The following is a 17,362-nucleotide window of genomic DNA, read 5'->3' as shown; positions in this document are numbered from 1 at the left end:
TAAGGTCTTATTATTCCTTGCTATGGTGCAGTAAAGTCCCACAAAGAATTACAGCCATAATCATCTGAAGCAGTCAAAGTATCCAGATAGTTTGTGCTAAGTAAGGCAGGATAAATCCAGCAGGCTTGAGTTAGCAAAGGGCTCAGTGGATTAGGTTCGAAACTTGGTTCTCAGGGGTTGGAAAGTGAACAAACACTTGGCATTTTCTTTGGAAACTAGAAAAAGAAAAGAAAAAAATGAAAAGAAAATGTAATCTCATCTCTAACTCTTCCCTTCTCCATAACACACCTTCTACTTCACAGACTAATTTGCTTTCTTGAAAACTCACTTAAAGCTGTTTCCCTTTGTATAACTTCACCCCCCACATACATTTTTTTTTTGCTTTCAGGATGGAATGAGAGGAAGGTGACATGGTGAAGGATCTATAAAGGCCATGAAGTGCATGGAAATCTGTCCTCCAGCTACTCAGCCACATGGTCATTATTGGTCTTTCATGTCATGGTGATAACAAAAAATTGAGGAAAAAATTAATTCCAGCCTTTTGAGTTTGAACTCAGAGACTACAGTCTTTCTTTACAGTGGTATGAGAATGAAGCTAGAAAATACTACAATAAAATATATTAAATTGATAATTCTGTGGGGGATGAAGAAGGCACTGTCCATCAGTACTGCTCTGGGAAAACCTTGAGAAGGAGCAGGGGCAGGAAAGCTCTATTTACGAGTGTTATTCCATCACTTTGAGAATTTTTGGTCTTTCTTGGATAGAAGTAAATCCTTTCTGACTGAATATGTCCTTGCTTAAGTGACAAACCTGACCCGGGTAACAAGAGAAAGAAAACATCAGAGTGCTTAGTGTAGCTGATGCATTAGTCCATGGGCTTTGGCACACCCTTACTGCTCTCCTGGATGGGACCTCTCTGTCACAAGTTTCATATTCCCCATCAGACCTGTAGAGGAAGCATCATTTTCTATAAAACTCTTAACCCATTTCAAGCATTTCAACATATTTTCCTATTTATTCCAATAGAAAAACCCAAACCCTCCCTCATTATAAGACCCATAAAGTGCATGCGAACGAGTAAACCCAGAAGAAGTGGGATTTCAAAAGAAAATAGGCTTCTTTTACCCAGGAGCAAGCATGAAAACCAAGGATTTCTACATCCAAACTTAGTCTGTTTTCTTTTGCTCTTTAAGGCAGTCCACCATGGACTTGGGAAAACACATTCTCAGAGCTTCAAATATTCTTTCACTGATAAGGATCTCCAAGCTCACAGATTTACTGACAGTGCTATCACTAAAGATCTGGAAGATTAACCCAATTCTGAAGTTGGAGACTGCCTATTACAAATCCCTCTCAAAGGATACAGGAGATATTAGAGACAAAATTTTTGTTAGTGGGAAGAGCAGAGAAACTTAAACGAACAAAGCCAGACAGTAATTCCGCCTTTAATTCAACTACTACTTATAAATCTCCTCTGATTAAAGATAATTCCAGCATTTTAAAGATCAAAGTCTTGCTGGCTGCTTGATTGCTTTTTAAATTCTGATTTTATATTCTACTAAACTATACACCATGAAAAAAAATAAAGGAGAAATAACATGTGCTACAGTGAGGGATCCTATTTCATTTAACAGTTGCCTTCAGATTACTTCTGTTACAAAGATCTATCTCATGTCAGCAATGATAGAAGACATAGTTTTCAATCAAGGGCTTGCCACAATAAGAATTTTCAAGAGAGAGATACTGTGAGAGGTATTTGGGGTGCTTTATATGAGATAATTTAAAGACATGCTTGCAAGACCCTGAAAATAAGAACCTATTGAGATGTCACAATTTGAGGCATCTGAAAGCTCCATCTAGATTTGAAAATCTCACCTGTGTCTGTAGCATCCTGACATTCTGAATGTGCCCTATTTTGAGGGGTTTTTTTGGAAAAAAATAACAAATTCCAGCACTTTACCGTACCAGTTTCATTACCCTGCTGTACGATATTGTGAATATTTTCAAGCTTTTCCCTTTATAGCGAAAGTTTTAGGAAGTTTATATAAATTAATAAAATCCTGGGCTCTATGAAGCCAATCTTGCTTTGAACACGCTTTTATTGATCTTTCAGGTAAATCTACTGTGAATGTTATGAACCAAACCCAGATCACCAACTTCAAACAGAATTGGCCGTACCTGTAGAGAGTTTTCCCTGGCAGACAAGCTTTCACTAAAGCCAGCAGAGCAGAGGTGAGGATAGAAAACCTGCTTAATTAACATTTCAGATGTATTGCAGGTTGAGTGATTTAAGGTAGCTTAAACTATCCCAGCTGTATTGTGGAGGATGTCATTTTTATAGGATAGAGAATTCAGTCATAACTTAATAACGAGGTGTGTTAAGATGAGGAGAAGAATTTCACTTACCTGTGCTTCTTTTGTTTTTGTTTGCCTCATTAGGAGTCTGCAGCTTCTTTCCCCCAGTTTCCCCAAGTCAGAACAGCTGGGAAGTTGTAGAAGGTTTTTATAATTTTTTAGGACTATTTTTCATTATTGTGAGAGAGGGAAAGAAAGACTCCTGTCTGCTGGTTCGGGAAACATTGTTAAAATCATAGAATCATAGAATTAAGGTTGGAAAAGCCCTCTAAAGTCATTGACTCCAACTGGTCCCCCAGCACTGCCAAGTCCATCACTAAACCATGACCCCAAGAGTCACACCTACACTTTTTTTGAACACTGTTCCCTGAAGTCTTTATCCAAAACCCACTGAAGTCAACTGAAAGGATCTTAATGCCTTTGAAACCTTTCAGACCAAGTCTTGGAAGGACAAACTGGAAAATCAAGTTTTCCAGTGTTTCCTTGTTGTTTTTTTTTTCTTTTTCTTTCCTCTTTGGTTTTGTTTCTAAATGTCAGAGAGGATTCAAAGGGACAGACTCAGAACCACTGCCCACAGTGAGAGTTGCAGCTCTTGAATGAGGCCACTGAAAGCTGATTATTAGATGTACATCTACAGGTGCTCTCTTCTTCCATTCTGTTACAGAGGATTAAGGGAAGGACTTTTAGTGTGTTAATCTGAAAAGCAAATCAATCTTGTTATGTATCTTATGAACATGACAGGACTCAGTATCTCAGCATTCTCTCTGTAAAATATATTACAGTAATCAAGTCCAAATGGGCTTCATGGAAAGGTTTTTTTTTTACAATTCTGGGCTCAAAACTCCAGAAAATAGAAGGCTTAGTTAGAATGCTGACAGCTGACAGAGATTTGTGGGGTATCACAGTGTTACTGGGATTCATGGAGGTTCACCTGAATGATCAGCAAATTTTCCAAATCCAATTAAGCAAAAGGACCATTTCCTGTGTAATAAAAATGACGAGTGTGCCAACAACTCTTTCACAGCTTGAACTATCACTTAAACTAAGGATGAGTGAGCCAGCTTGGCAATAAAGAAAAATAAATGGCCATGCTTGCCATTTACACTGTATTCACTTCATCCCATGCTGGAAGCGTAGTTGAGCAATTTCTGTTATTTTTCAACAATTGCATTGGAGCAATTGATACCTGAAAATAATTTATGTTCACAGTGACAGAGCAATATGAAATATCCATAGTGTAAATGAGAACTAAAATACTCTGAAATAAATGCAGATCTGAAGAGGTGCAAGAATTTGTTTAATGATCAGTGTGGTTATACAAAGTCTAATTTATTTCCCTGTGGTGTGTATATCTGTGCATATGCACATGTAAATCTACTCATTATTACACAGTAACAACAATGGTCATTCAAGAGGAAATTGTCATTATAGTAGAGGAGGAGGCAGTTTTTTGGTTAAAATTATTGCAACCTAGACTTTCAAGAAGTTGTGAGGGGAGGAATGGCCCACAGGCACAAAGTTGTTGCAAGATAAAGGTAGCCACATTGTTGATCTGTTTTTTGAGTGACCTGGAAAGTACTGTATAAGTAGAAAGACCAGAGTAAGGCAAGGGAAGGTTGGAAGATGGGGTAAGCAGCCAGCAAAGAGAGAGGAGAAGTAAAAGGGACATTGCCTTCTACCTGCATGTGATGCTGGAAAAGACAGATTCCATCTCTCCAGAGGGAAAAATAAAATCAAAAGTAAAGGGAAACTCTTTTATTATGTTTAGAAATAACTCTGACACTTCTAAAACACATGCATTACCTCCTTCCTCTACCACAAGAGCAAGGCAGGTCATACACTCTATGACAAACTCACTGAGTTTCTCAGGGACTATTTCAGAGCAGAAGACCAAATATAAAGAAGGAAAAAAACTGTCCTTGTGTATTTCAGGAAATCCTTGAAATAAAAGGTGGGGTGACCCAGAAAAAAAGCCACCTCTTTAGTTCAAGGCAACAAAAACCAGGACTCCTGAAAAGATACCTCTTATTGTGTGACAGAAAACTTGACAGCAAAAAGGAGTTTTTTACACAAGTTCTGGGAGGGAAGTTAAATGACAGAAGAGCCTGGTTTTGTAAAGTCTGACATTCTTGGTTTTGAATGCTGGTAATTATGACAAAGATGCACAGAAATAAAATGATGTTCCTGCAGCAAACTCAACTGTGAACTGTCAGCTGTGTACCAGTAATGAGAAAGATGTGCTTTAACACTGGAGTGTCTGTGTGTGATGTGGGGAAGAGTGAAAATGCAACACTTTTAGTGTTGTTTCCCACTGTGGTATTCCTCAGTGACAGTGTCAAGGAGTCACTGAACAAGAGTTCATCTTGGTTTCACCCATGTATTAAAATTTAGGAATGTAGTTGGGGAGTCACTGGGGAATAGTCCAGATTAAATCTGGAAAATGCTGTGGTTGAAAACTAAAATAGTGTATCAAATTGAGATTTCATAAAGATGTCAGTCTTCCTTTGACTTATACAATATCCTGTCTTAGAGAAAAAATTAGTAGTAATCAAATTTGTAATAGCATTATGACTGGTAACACTCTGATTTGGAGGATGACAATAATGTTAACTTGATCAAGGAAGTATCATTCACACAGAAATTAAAACACCTGGGTTAAACAATTCTAAATAAACAAAATTAAATTAACAGAGGTTGTGGAATCCTCATCCCTGGAAGTGTGCATTGCCAGGCTGGATGGGGCTTTGAGCAGGCTGGTCTAGTGGAAGGTGTCCCTGCCCACAACAGAGGGGTTGGAACTAGATAATCTTTAGGGTCCCTTCCAACCCAAAACATCCTATAATTCTATCATTTTATGAAATAAAACATAACAAAATAAAATAAAATAAAATAAATTAAAATTAAAAAAAAAAATTAAAACCCCTCAAATTAACAATCTGGAGACAGAAGAACCAAACAAAATGGAAAGGAGAAGTTTCCCAAGCAAGCACTGTTTTTATCAGATATCACAAGCCACAGGCTGCTGTAAACAGCATCCCCTTTCCTATAAGAGCCATTGTCTAAAAGGCCACGACTTTAGAATGTTTCCCTTGCAGAAATCTCTAACAGGATCAGGGTGCAGTCTCATAATCTTTAGAAAAAGATCAGATTTTATGGAGACACTGCAAATGTGAGAAAAGAAAGGATCTCTTGATGCCACTTTTAACAGTAAATGACACTATTATACTTCAAGATAGACATAAGGCCCCAAGTCAACCTTATTGCAGAGATGAAATACTGAGAAGAGTGCTACAAACCTGTCTTACTCTAAACAGAAATTAAGGTGACAGGGTACTCGCGGGACTGAGGCAAGTTGAAAGGAACTGTGTTGCAACATAAAGTTAAAGCTGACTCTTTTAATTTCACATTTTTGCTTTACAAAGAAAAAGAAGAAGAAGAAGAAGAAAAAAACAACAAAACCCCTGAAATGTTGAACTGAGTATGTTTAAACAAGTATATATGTGAAAAACCCTCTCCAAACCAGACTAGTGCAAAGACATGATACACTCGAAAAGGAGATTCAATCATTAGTCCATGCTCTGAGCAGCATGTCAACATCTCAGGAGAAAAAGATGTAAGGCCCCAAATTCACATATTCAGGAGAGAAGCTTTTGAAAAGCAGCCATTTGAAACTGCCAACAAACCAAAGACAAAATGAGATTTGATAGAGGTGACAGAGCCTACAGCATCAGATTAGCTCTTTGTTTGTCACAGTGAGCAAAAGATGCGGCGTTCAGTCTGACAGACTCGCTCGTGACCTTTATTCTGCCAAGCCAAATGAGAGGGAGGACAGTGAATGCCATTTTGCATCCTGGAACTGTTGCTCAGGAAGCTTGTAAACAGTGATTTGAATAGAAAACGAAAAATCTGAGCACTGAGACTTCATACTGAGCTGTCACTTCTCCGCTTCACCATTTGCCATGTGTTGTGTTTAGACAGAGGTTCAGTTGTCAGCTCTCAGAGAAACGTTCAGATAACAAAAACCCACCATGTCCAGATGACTCTTCAATGTGATGTTATAGGTGAATAAAACTAAGTACAGCAATCTTCAGTTCTCTTCCTCTCTCAAACTCCAGTGGAAAGTCTTTTGTTGAAAATTACACCACTCAGTCTGTGCAGGGCTGTCATGACAAGAGGTGAGAGGGAATACTGGGAAGGTGGAAAAGCCCTGTTTTAAGATGGATATCAAGTTGTGGATGCCCAACCCCTGTAAGTGTTCAAGACCAGGCTGGATCAGGCTCTGAACTACCTGGTAGAAGGTGTCCCTGCCCATGGCAGAGAGGTTGGAAATAGATGGTCCTGAAGGTCCTTTCCAACCCAAACATTCTATGATTCTGTGATCCCCTGTTATTTGCACCAGCCATAGTGACTGATGCTGATCCAAACAGTAGTTCCCATAGCAAAATCCCACTGATGTGGAAACATCACTCTCCTTAGCTTCTTCTCCACAAGTCATAGCAATGAGAGGAAATATAAAGAAAGATTAAGGGATAAAAAATTATGACTAAAAGGAGAAGAAATTCCAAGATGTAGAATATTTTTCCCAGTTCATTTATATTTTTATATCTAAAATACTTATTGTATACTTCCCATGTTCTCTTATTCAGATTTTTTATCTATAACATTTATCACTTGGATAATTTTTTTTCTGATATTTCTTTTCTTGTTTGTGTCTTCCTCTGAGAGAGGACAGACCACGCCAGACTCAAGCAAGACTTAGGCCTTGGAGTAGCCTCTGATGTGTTCTTCTGTCTGTTACACAGGGACATATGTTTTTCCATTTGATTCCAAATGATTTAGGCAAATCTCAAGATTCTCACATCTTCACCAAAAACTTACAGGCCCAATATGCTTTGCCTTAGATGTTTCTTTTCTTTGTACTGTTAAGAAAAGAAAACTGAATCTTTTTGATATCAGTCAGATGCAAATTCTGTCAACTTTCTGAAAATATTTTGAGCATATTTATTTATATGTAGACACTACTAAGATTTTCAAATGTTTTATGGCCAGTCTGTCTTTGTTCTTATTTAAGATATGAAAACCATATTATTTAAACTTCCTCTAGTGGATAGATTTATTTTCACTGAATTTTATAGCTGATGTGAGTATGGAAAACGTGTAGTTGCATTTGTCTGCACTGTAGTAAATTATTCGCTGCAGATCTAACTGAGCTAATGGTGCCTGTGAGGATGGAGAGTGCTAATACTGTGTCCAGTTCTGGGATCCTCATTTCAAGAAAGACATGAAGGTCCTGGAGCATGTCCAGGGAAATGAAGCTGGAGAAGGGTCTAGAGACAGTCGTATGAGGAACAGCTGAGGGAGCTGGAGGGGCTCAGTCTGGAGAAAAGGAGGCTCAGGGAGGACCTTTGCACTCTCTGCAACTCCCTGACAGGAGGGGGGAGCGAGAGGTGGTGGGGCCCTTCTCCCAGGGAACAAGGGACAGGATGAGAAGAAACAGCCTCAAGCTGCGTCAGGGGAGGCTCAGGTTGGACATCAGGAAGAATTTCTTCACTGAAAGGTTGGTCAGGCATTGGAAGGGGCTGCCCAGAGAGGTGGTGGAGCCTCCATCCCTGGAGGTGTTCAAGAAATGACTGGACGTGGCACTCAGTGCTCTGATCTAGTTGATATGGTAGTGTTTGGTCAAAGGTTGGACTCAGTGATCTTAGAGGTCTTTTCCAACCTTAAAAATTCTATGATTCTGTGAATAGTATAATCCTGGTAGTAGAAGAGAAAGCACAATCGAAAAAATCTACTCAGAATTAATATTTGCGTGGTTACCCTGTACAATACTGCTTTGATGCACTGGTACTGCTAAAAATAAGGAAAAGGCCTTGGGAATATGAGCTTGTTTTTTTGATGACACTGTGATCTTTGGCAAAGCCTGCCTTAGCTCCCTAAAGTCAATACTTGATTCAAGAATGTCATAAAATGAAATCCTGGATCTGAATATCCTCTAATTTTTGTTGTTTTGGCCAAACGACAACCACATAATAGGTCCCTGTCTCAAAATCTGTTACCTGTCTAGGTTCAGACCAATAACCTGGGGACAAAAGGCTTTATCCTATTAATAATGTCTGGATTCATTATTGGACAGAAGAGAAGTTTCGAAATGCTGCCTCATTGAATATCCACCAGAAAGTCCAGTAATGTTACTGAGACATTCTTTTGATGCCATCAGTCTGTGTGCATCCTTGCTGCCCTGGCTCCCTACCCATGCAGAGACAAAGAGAAACTTTGTGGGGTGTTCAACTCCCTCTCATTTCCTAGAATTTGCAGCTGGGATCCACTTCACCAAACAATGCACATTTATTGACAGGTAGTCTGACAGCTTTTTTAAGCTGCTTGGCAGCTTGTTTTAGCAACACATTGTCATGTTCAGTGTTATCACATTTCTTTTAGATTGCTGTGATACTAAAAGGCCAAACCTCCAAGGCATCAATATGGGGTGCAAAGCAGGGACTAGCTCTAAGGCACCCAGGAAAATGCACCTTAGGGGTCCATTGATTCTTCTTCTAAAAGTGTATATCTACTCACTTTCCAACCTTGTCAAGGACAAGCATCTTAACAATCGTTTCCCAAATAGCTGCTTTAAGTTGAATTTTTTTTTTGTTTCTTTTACCTTAAGCTCGCAGGTGTCTAAGGCAACTAAGCTGAACAGTGTTCACAAAACTCTTCAAACATCTGTGAAATGCAATTCAAATCACTTTCCAGGAAACTTAAGAAAGAATAAGGCACCTTTCTTGGGATGTGATGTGTTAGTCAAACTCTCGACTGCTCAGGAATACAATTGATCACAGTCAGTGGGGAGTCATTGCAGAGCTCAAGTTCAGCACCTGCAGTAGGTTGTAGGTGCAGCTCTTCTCTGCCGAAGTGAGGGGTCCAGAGCATGTCAGTAATCCAAATTTAGACACTTTTAAGAGACAGCAAAATATTTTGAGGTGCTTAAATGGGTGAGTAGAACTAATTTTGTTTGATTCTTGATGGGTTTATATCAGGGTCAAGTAATTTGCTCGAGAGTGAGAACTAATACCTAGAGTTCCTAAGTTCTTATTATTTCTTCTGTAAATTAAATGTGCTTGTTTTGGAGAGAGATTTGCATGCCTTTCAGGGAATAAAATGTAAAATATAAATTCTATCATATATGAGCTCTAAAAATGATCCTGTAACATTAAATAAAACTGACAGGATTGTGCAGTGAAGAGATTCTTGTGTTTGCTGAATTCTACGTCAGCTTTCAGAAATTGTGCCCTCCAATAACCTCAGCTATAAGCAGGCAAGACAGTAGCAAATAAATGTGGTCCAGTTCAAAAAGCAACCCCAAAAATCTGCCTGTATTCCCAGCTTATGTGCCTGTCCTTCAGAGTTATTTCAGCAGCAATAACTGCTCCCACTACATGTTGTGTCCAGAAGAGGAGAAACAACTGGAAGGTCCCAGCAGCAGCTGGCAAGTAACAATGATTGAATTCCAGATGGATCTAAAAAACTAGTGATCCCTCCTGGGAAACTTTGAAAAACATCTTACTTTGCGATGATCCTGTTCACATCACACTCATTTTAAATATTTCTTTTCCTTTGTTCTTGGCACAGAAGGAACAGATGAGCTCCTGAGAAATAATTCCATTTTGAGAGACCAGCCCCCGTTAATAAAGGCAGAGAGAAGAAATAGGACAGGGAGAGTTGCCATTCTGTTGTGATTTCAGGCATCAGCTGTTCATTTGTGCTGTTCATTTGTGCAGTTGCTGTAGCTAAATATGTTTCTAAGGATTTTCTATAAGACATGTTATAAACAACTTTTGCAGCAGCTCACTTGGCCCCGTACCCCATTGGTGCAGGGCCAAATTAGATTGAGTAGAATCACAGAATCACAGAATGGTTTGGGTTGGAAGGGACCTTAAAGTTTGTCTCGTTCCAACCCCCCTTCCACTATCCCAGGTTGCTCCAAGCCCCATCCAACCTGGTCTTGAACACTTTCAGGGATGGGGCAGCCACAGCTTCTCTGAGCAACCTGTGCCAGTGTCTCACCAGGTCAGCTCAGGTCCTTGGGCAGTGAGGTTTGACTGCCTACTCTTCATCCAAGGATGAAGATTTCATAGCCTCTTTGAGCCCTTCTTCCACTATTTGACCACCTGCATGGAAGAAAAAGAATTCCTAACTCCAAGCTGCAGTTTCTCTTGTTGGAACTCCTGTCTGTTGGCTCTCACCCTGTCGACTGTACATGTCCAGAAAGTCTAAATTGCCTTCTCTATGCCCTTTGGAGGCATCAAGATCTTCCCTCAGATATCTCTCCTTATCATGGAATAAATCTTTTTGTCCTTGTACATCATGTCCTTGCACATCATGCCCTTTTTATCACCTTAATAATCCTCATGGATCTCTCTTGCACTCGCTCCAATGTATTGATGCCTGTCTTGTATGAGGAGCAAACACTTGGAGAAAAGTACAAAGATCAGTGTTTACAGAGCCATTGTGCTGTCTACTCTCTTATATGGATCCAAATCATGGGTCATCTACCGCCACCACCTGCGTCTCCTAGAACCTTCCATCAACGCTGCCTCCATTCAATCCTGAACATCCACTGGTCAGATTATGTGACCAATACATCTGTTCTAGAACAAGCAGCAGTCACAAGTATTGAGGCCATGTTGCTGAGAACACAGCTGTGTTGGGCAGGGCACGTCTCAAGGATGAAGGACCAACTATTGCCTCCCTAAGATCCTGCTCTATGGTGAACTTGCCACCGGCTACCGCAAGAGAGGAGCCCCGAAGAAAAGATACAAGGACTCCCTGAAACAACATCTCAGCCTTGGCCATATTGATCACCATAACTGGTCTACTCTGGCCTCCAATCGGGAGGCCTGGAGACACACCATCTATAACACTGCTGATGCTTTTGAGAAAGCACACAGGATCACTCTTGAGGAGAAAAGGCAACGCAGAAAGAATCGTACCTTGCAGAATATACCACCTAAGGAGTCTTTCTGCTGTGCCTTTTGCAACCGGACGTGTCTATCTCGTATTGGCCTTTTTAGCCACCAACGCGCTTGCAACAAACGTGGGTAGAGCCCTTCCCAAATCTTCGTTCGTGAAGCCCAGCCATGATATAAGGAGGAGGAGGAGGAGCATCAAGCTGGACACTGTTCTCCTGTGAGTCCATATCTGAACTACTTTCAATTTTTTCAACCAGTTCTCCTCCCTCGAGCTGATACAACACCCATGCACATCCCTGAAAGAACATCCTCGTCAACTAGCAAGGACTAGCTGTTCCATGAAGGAGGACAAGCAAGGATGTGGGAGCGATCCCAGCACAGACAGGGTCCCTGCTGACAGGGTGCAATTCTGAGCACGTCAGGTAGAGCTCTGTGCTGGAAATGGGGTCTGTGAGCAACCACAGCAAGGGGAGGAACCATATCCATGGCCCCTCCAGGGAGCCCAGTCAGGATCTAAATGGGATCAGACAAAACACAGATCTGAGGAGAGGGCTATGGTGTAGGTCCAAAGTCCATCCAGCAGGCACAGTCAGAGGCAGGACTGGAGACCAGCAAACCTACAGCTTAGATTAAGCAGGGACTGAACCACAGGCCTGAGTTTAAATGAGGTCCATGGGAAAAAGGGCTGGCCCCAGGTGAGGCTGGTCTTGGCCATTAAGACCTGCCACTTCCCTCATGACCCTGCCACTGAGATCTTTCTGAAAAGAAGCCCTGCAACCAATGTATTGCCCGTTTCTCCTTTTTTCTCTTCCATCCCCTGAAAAGCAAAACTCCTCTCTGTCTGGAACTACCTTGGCCCTGTGGGTGTTAGCACAGCCTTTATGCACCGTGTCCTGCAAACTGGAACTCAACCATGATGTGGAAGGATCTTGAAGAAGGGTGGGAAGGATGGTTCAAACCCCCATCCATGTGTGGTCTCAGGCTTCTCTTACACAGCCAAACTCATCTGCTGCTAAACAGATAAAATGCTCCTGACATGTTCAAAACACTTTCAGTAAGAAAGATAACAATGCTGTGTCATACCTTAGTTGCGTGAAGGGCTCAAGGAGCGTTTTTTCCTACGTACACCATCAACCTGGTATATTTGGTGTTGGGTGGTTTCTTTTTCTCAGCCTTCCTCGGAGACATCAGTGATGGTGGTGCTCAGTATTCCAAGGTGGCACAGACAACTCGTGTTCTTTCACAGTCAGAGCACTCACTGGAGTCAGGAAATAAAATTCCACTTAAGTCTGACAGGCAATGCTCTGGATTTTGTGGATTTAGTAGGTTGCCTTTCACTACTAGGGAGCAATTAGGGTGCAATTTATCTTCAAATGTACAGTAGGAAAAGGACATCCAATTGATTTCCATGCTATGCAACCTTGGGTTTTGGTCACACCTTGGCTTCTCCTTTTCTCTGACAATGACACACACCTGACAAACCCTGAAATTTAAATTCTTTGACTCATTCAAATCCAGGGTATGATATTGGGTAACACTGAGTGCCCAGTGATAGACAGAAGGTCAAAATTTAGTAGGATCCCTTGTGGTTTTATAGTCTATGCAATGAAAGCCATTAACTCATTTTGCAATATTGAAAGATGATGGCCTCTGGCATATTAATCCTTCAAATAACTCTGACTTATAGCCCCTTTGGCTATAAAGCCTTACACTTTTCCTCCAATACCATAGAACTGGAAAATGCACTTAGCCTGAAAGTTTCTAGATTAACTATGAAGGAGAGAAAAACTCTACCTGTAGGACTGTTCATGCTGTAATATAACAGAACCGGAAATTCTCCTGCCAAGCCTGAATAAAATTTATGGAAGTGCTATTTTTTAACTAATTTTATTTGAGAAAGCTCAGGAGATACAATTATGGAATGTCTGAGAGCTTATCAATGCCAAACCAGTCAGCTAATTAAAATCCATTTTGGGAGGGCCATCTAGTTTTAAAAACAGCTTATTAATGGCTATCCATAGTTCCAATGCTGTTTATATCTCAGAATTAATTTGCTAGCCGCAGAAATGGATAGAGAAGACAATATATTTAATAATTAGACAGTTAAACTTGGGTGAGATGTCATAACTGTGTCATCACTCACAGCAAAGCAAGTCTCTTTAAATCATATGCAGATAGAAGCTGTAAAATAATGGTTAATTATTCTAAAGGAGGACTGATAGCAGCTACCTTCCCTTAAGAAATATATTTGACAGCTTTGTGGAAGAAACATTAACAGGTGATTTTTCTGTCAATTAGAAGAAATTACTGTTCATCTAGTTTAGATAACATTGAATATCCCTGTGTTTAAATGAACTCCTCCTTTAGTAGAGTAAAATAAATTCTAAAACCTTCATCTAAATTTGGTTGAGATAGAATATCCATCAAAATCCTTGCTGCAAAGGTTAATTCCTCTCACTATTAAAATACATCAGTCTTTTGCTCAGCCTAAATTTGTCCAGCTTAAATTGTATTTTGTATTTCTTGCATTCAGACTGATTTGGTGAAGATTCAGCTAAGCTGCTGCGTGACAGACAATCATGCCCAGCACATGTCAAGGCCTGTCATAATTATGTCATGTTATACCATAATACAATAGTAATTCTATCTTGTTGTATCACTTCTGAAATTATTAACCACATCTCTGACTGAACTATTCTATTTTATTTTTTGTAAACACGTGTCTCCTGTTTGAGCTGTAAAGAAACAATCTGACACTTTGACATCTTAAATAAGAACAGAAAGCGTGTTTTCACCACATTAATTGGAGAAAAAGTCAGTCTCACTATTCAGAGAAATGAAACGAGATATTTAAAGTAGCAGCTTCTCCATTAACTGTAGATATAATTTGGGACTTGCAGTTAAGCAAACAGTACACTGAAGTTACAACACTCCTAAGAAGGTGGACTCACACTTCTGATGATTGTATTTTGGAAAGGCTTTGTGTTGTGTTTATATTTTGGGAGTCACAGTGAAAGAAAAGAATTTGAGTCAGAGAAAGAGCTGCTGAGCTCTGATGAAATATGCATTACAGTATATACTTGATATTCACTCCTATTTTTTGCTATTGTTGCTGTCAAGTTTTCCTGGAGCAAGGACACATCTAACAGAACCACAAAACAATAGACTGCTTCAGCAGTCAGAGTGCAGGTGCCTTTGAAGAAAAGTCTATGGGTAAGGTCTAGGTAATTTCACAGAATCACCTTTACTTCTCTCTGTTATACCAAGTACAAGGATGGACAGGTCACTCCTGGTAGCAGGTCAGTGTCCCATGACCTGGCCAAGTGTCTTCTGTAGGTGCAGAAAAGGAGAGAATAAAGAACTGATGATTTTTGGATTCTGCATCTGAGAGTCCATGTGAACAACGAAGCCATCAGTAAGTTTTTCTCCAAGGTCTGTTTTGAGAAGAACAATAAGAGTCAATGAGAATTTCTAAAATGTGTTCATACCTTCACTGATGAAACCCCATCAACAGATCTGCAGTATGAGCTCTGGAGTTTGACCCTCTATAACTGTCAGGGGACCGGAGTGCCCACAGAAATACTGTATGTGGAAGCTGATAGACTGGGCTCACTGCTGGAGAATTGGCGAAGAAATAGGGAACTGAAGATAAAATGGTGCTTAGGACAATGCTTAGGTGCTTAGGACAGTGGTTCCATCCTGGTACACTGAGAAATATTTAGGCTACTGGATGCTCCTAAGATCTGTATGTAAATGAAGTTCTTGGAGCTAAGTGTTGACTGCAGCTGCTCGGTCAAGATCCTTACTGTTGGCATTATGTTTACCAGCTGGAGGCACACCACACATCCCATAGAATTTTCAAATTCTACCCAAAATTACACTAATCTACAGTGTAAGAAAGGCGGATCCTGTCTGTGCCAGAGTTGCATCCTCCACCCCTGTGGGCACTGACCTCAGTTTTACTTTTGCAGATGTTTGTCCCCACACTTTCCTCTTGTAATAAGTTTTGATCAAAGAAGTTGCTTCATTTGGCTGCAATGCAAATGGTTTGATCATTGAGAATAAGAAACTTGCTTCACTTGTGAAGGTTGTCCATCCTTTTCTGTCAAAGAAAATACAGTTTGAAGACTTGGTGCTACAGTTTTCTACAACTCACCAGCACAGAACAACAACCTCCTTGGATGCTTGAACAATTTGAGTATATGCCTGCTCTGCCATCGAATGCAGTGACTTTTTTTCTGACAAAAAAAAAATTAAAATATAAAATTTTTTCCGTTCATATATTGACAAAATTTGCGAACTGTGGTAATTTAAATATTTTATTGGGCCTTACAGACAACAAAGCTTGTCCACATATTTCTATTTCTTTAAATGCCTTTGTACTGTTTTCTCCATATTTTTGGTTCTAACAGAAAACTATAATTTCTTTGAGGCTGAGACTTTATGCTCATGTGTGTCAAACTTCTTTAATCTTATCCAAGATTTCAATGAAACCAGAAGTTTCTTGTGTGTTTATTTATCACACAGTAGATAGTAATATCTTATTGTAACAATTATATTTCCACTCTTTTTTATTTTTACTTTTTTTTTTATTTTTTGCCTGACTTTTGAATGACCTCTAATAAACTTCCAGAAAATTTCTTTTAGAGGAAAAAATTAGAGCATTTTGACCACAAGTTATGTGATGAGATAAATAAGGCTGGGCTGGATGGTACTTTAAGCAATCTACTCTAGTGGAAGGTGTCCCTTCCCATGACAGGGGGAGGAATGAGATGATTTTTAAGGTCCCTTCCAACCCAAACCATTCTAGGATTCTATGAAGTGTTAGTTTTCCAATTACTTTTTTTTGTCTTCTTTTTGCAGAAGGTGACACAAGCGAGGGTGAGCAAAGATACTAAAGCTTTTAAAAATACTTCATTGCTTTAAATTTATTAACCAGATTATTATTTTTTTATACTCTGGAAGACAGGGATGCCCATACCAATCCATGGGGATCTCTCAAACTACCTGACCAAAACTTGGGGTTGCTCCATATATGGTCCTGCACAAGTTTAAGAGTTGGACACAATGGTCCTTGTGGGTCCCTTCCAACTCAGTATATTCTGCAATTCTGCAATTCTGCAAAACTGTCTCAACCATTTCTGTCAGACCATGTTTTAGAAAGGCATCCAGGTCTGCATAGTGGGATGTGGACAGATGGTGTAAGGATGGGGGAGAGACTTCAGTTCCTGACACCTTAAGGAGTTTCTCCTGACTTTCCAGTGGCTTCTGTGTTGTGCAGGCAGCAAAACCTGAAAGGCTGCTCCTCACAGACCTGGTGAAGACAAGTGAGGCCATTTTCAATTAATTGTGATCATTACTGAAACTTTTTAAGGAGCACTGAATGGGCTTGCAACTTTAAAAAAAAAAAAAAAAGAGGGTGGGGAGAGAGCAGAGAGGGGGTGAAAAAAGCCCTGTTGCCAAATTGTGATTTAAACTGAGATTGGCATCAGCAGACATTTCCACATCAGCCTTTAGCACATCTGGTCCAGACCAAACAAATAGAAGATTTATTCTGTCAGTGAGATCATTTAGCATTCCTTTTTATGCTTCAGAAAGAGCCTGTACCTGTCAGTCACCAAAGCACTCGGCTTTTGGTGGCTGGGCTCTGTTGCTCTTTCTGACTACCCTTGATCTGAGACTTCTAAGAAGGCTTGTGTTCACCCGCTCCACCTGGGAGACCGGTACCCATGCCAAGTTCATTTCCATAGTCTTATAAAAATCTCCTGGAGGATTTCAAACATCTGCTCATAAGTAAAGAAACATTGTCTTGAGATATAACAATAATATAAAGGGCAACTGAACCTTCCTTGCAAATAAAACTGAGCTGATAAATTATTTTGTTTCAACAGTTTTATACAATTCAAACAAAAAACTGAATAGACCTAAACAGGCACACACACATGAAAAATCGGTGTGAAGGGGTTTCTTCTAATACTTTTGGATACTTTTTTTTTTTCCTTTTGGTCAAGAGGTTTGCTTTGTTTTCTTTTGTTTTCTG

This window comes from Corapipo altera, unplaced genomic scaffold, assembly GCF_003945725.1.
Source record: "Corapipo altera isolate COAL_440 unplaced genomic scaffold, ASM394572v1 116, whole genome shotgun sequence".
Classification (NCBI taxonomy): domain Eukaryota; kingdom Metazoa; phylum Chordata; class Aves; order Passeriformes; family Pipridae; genus Corapipo; species Corapipo altera.
Note: the sequence above shows the minus strand (reverse complement) of the source record.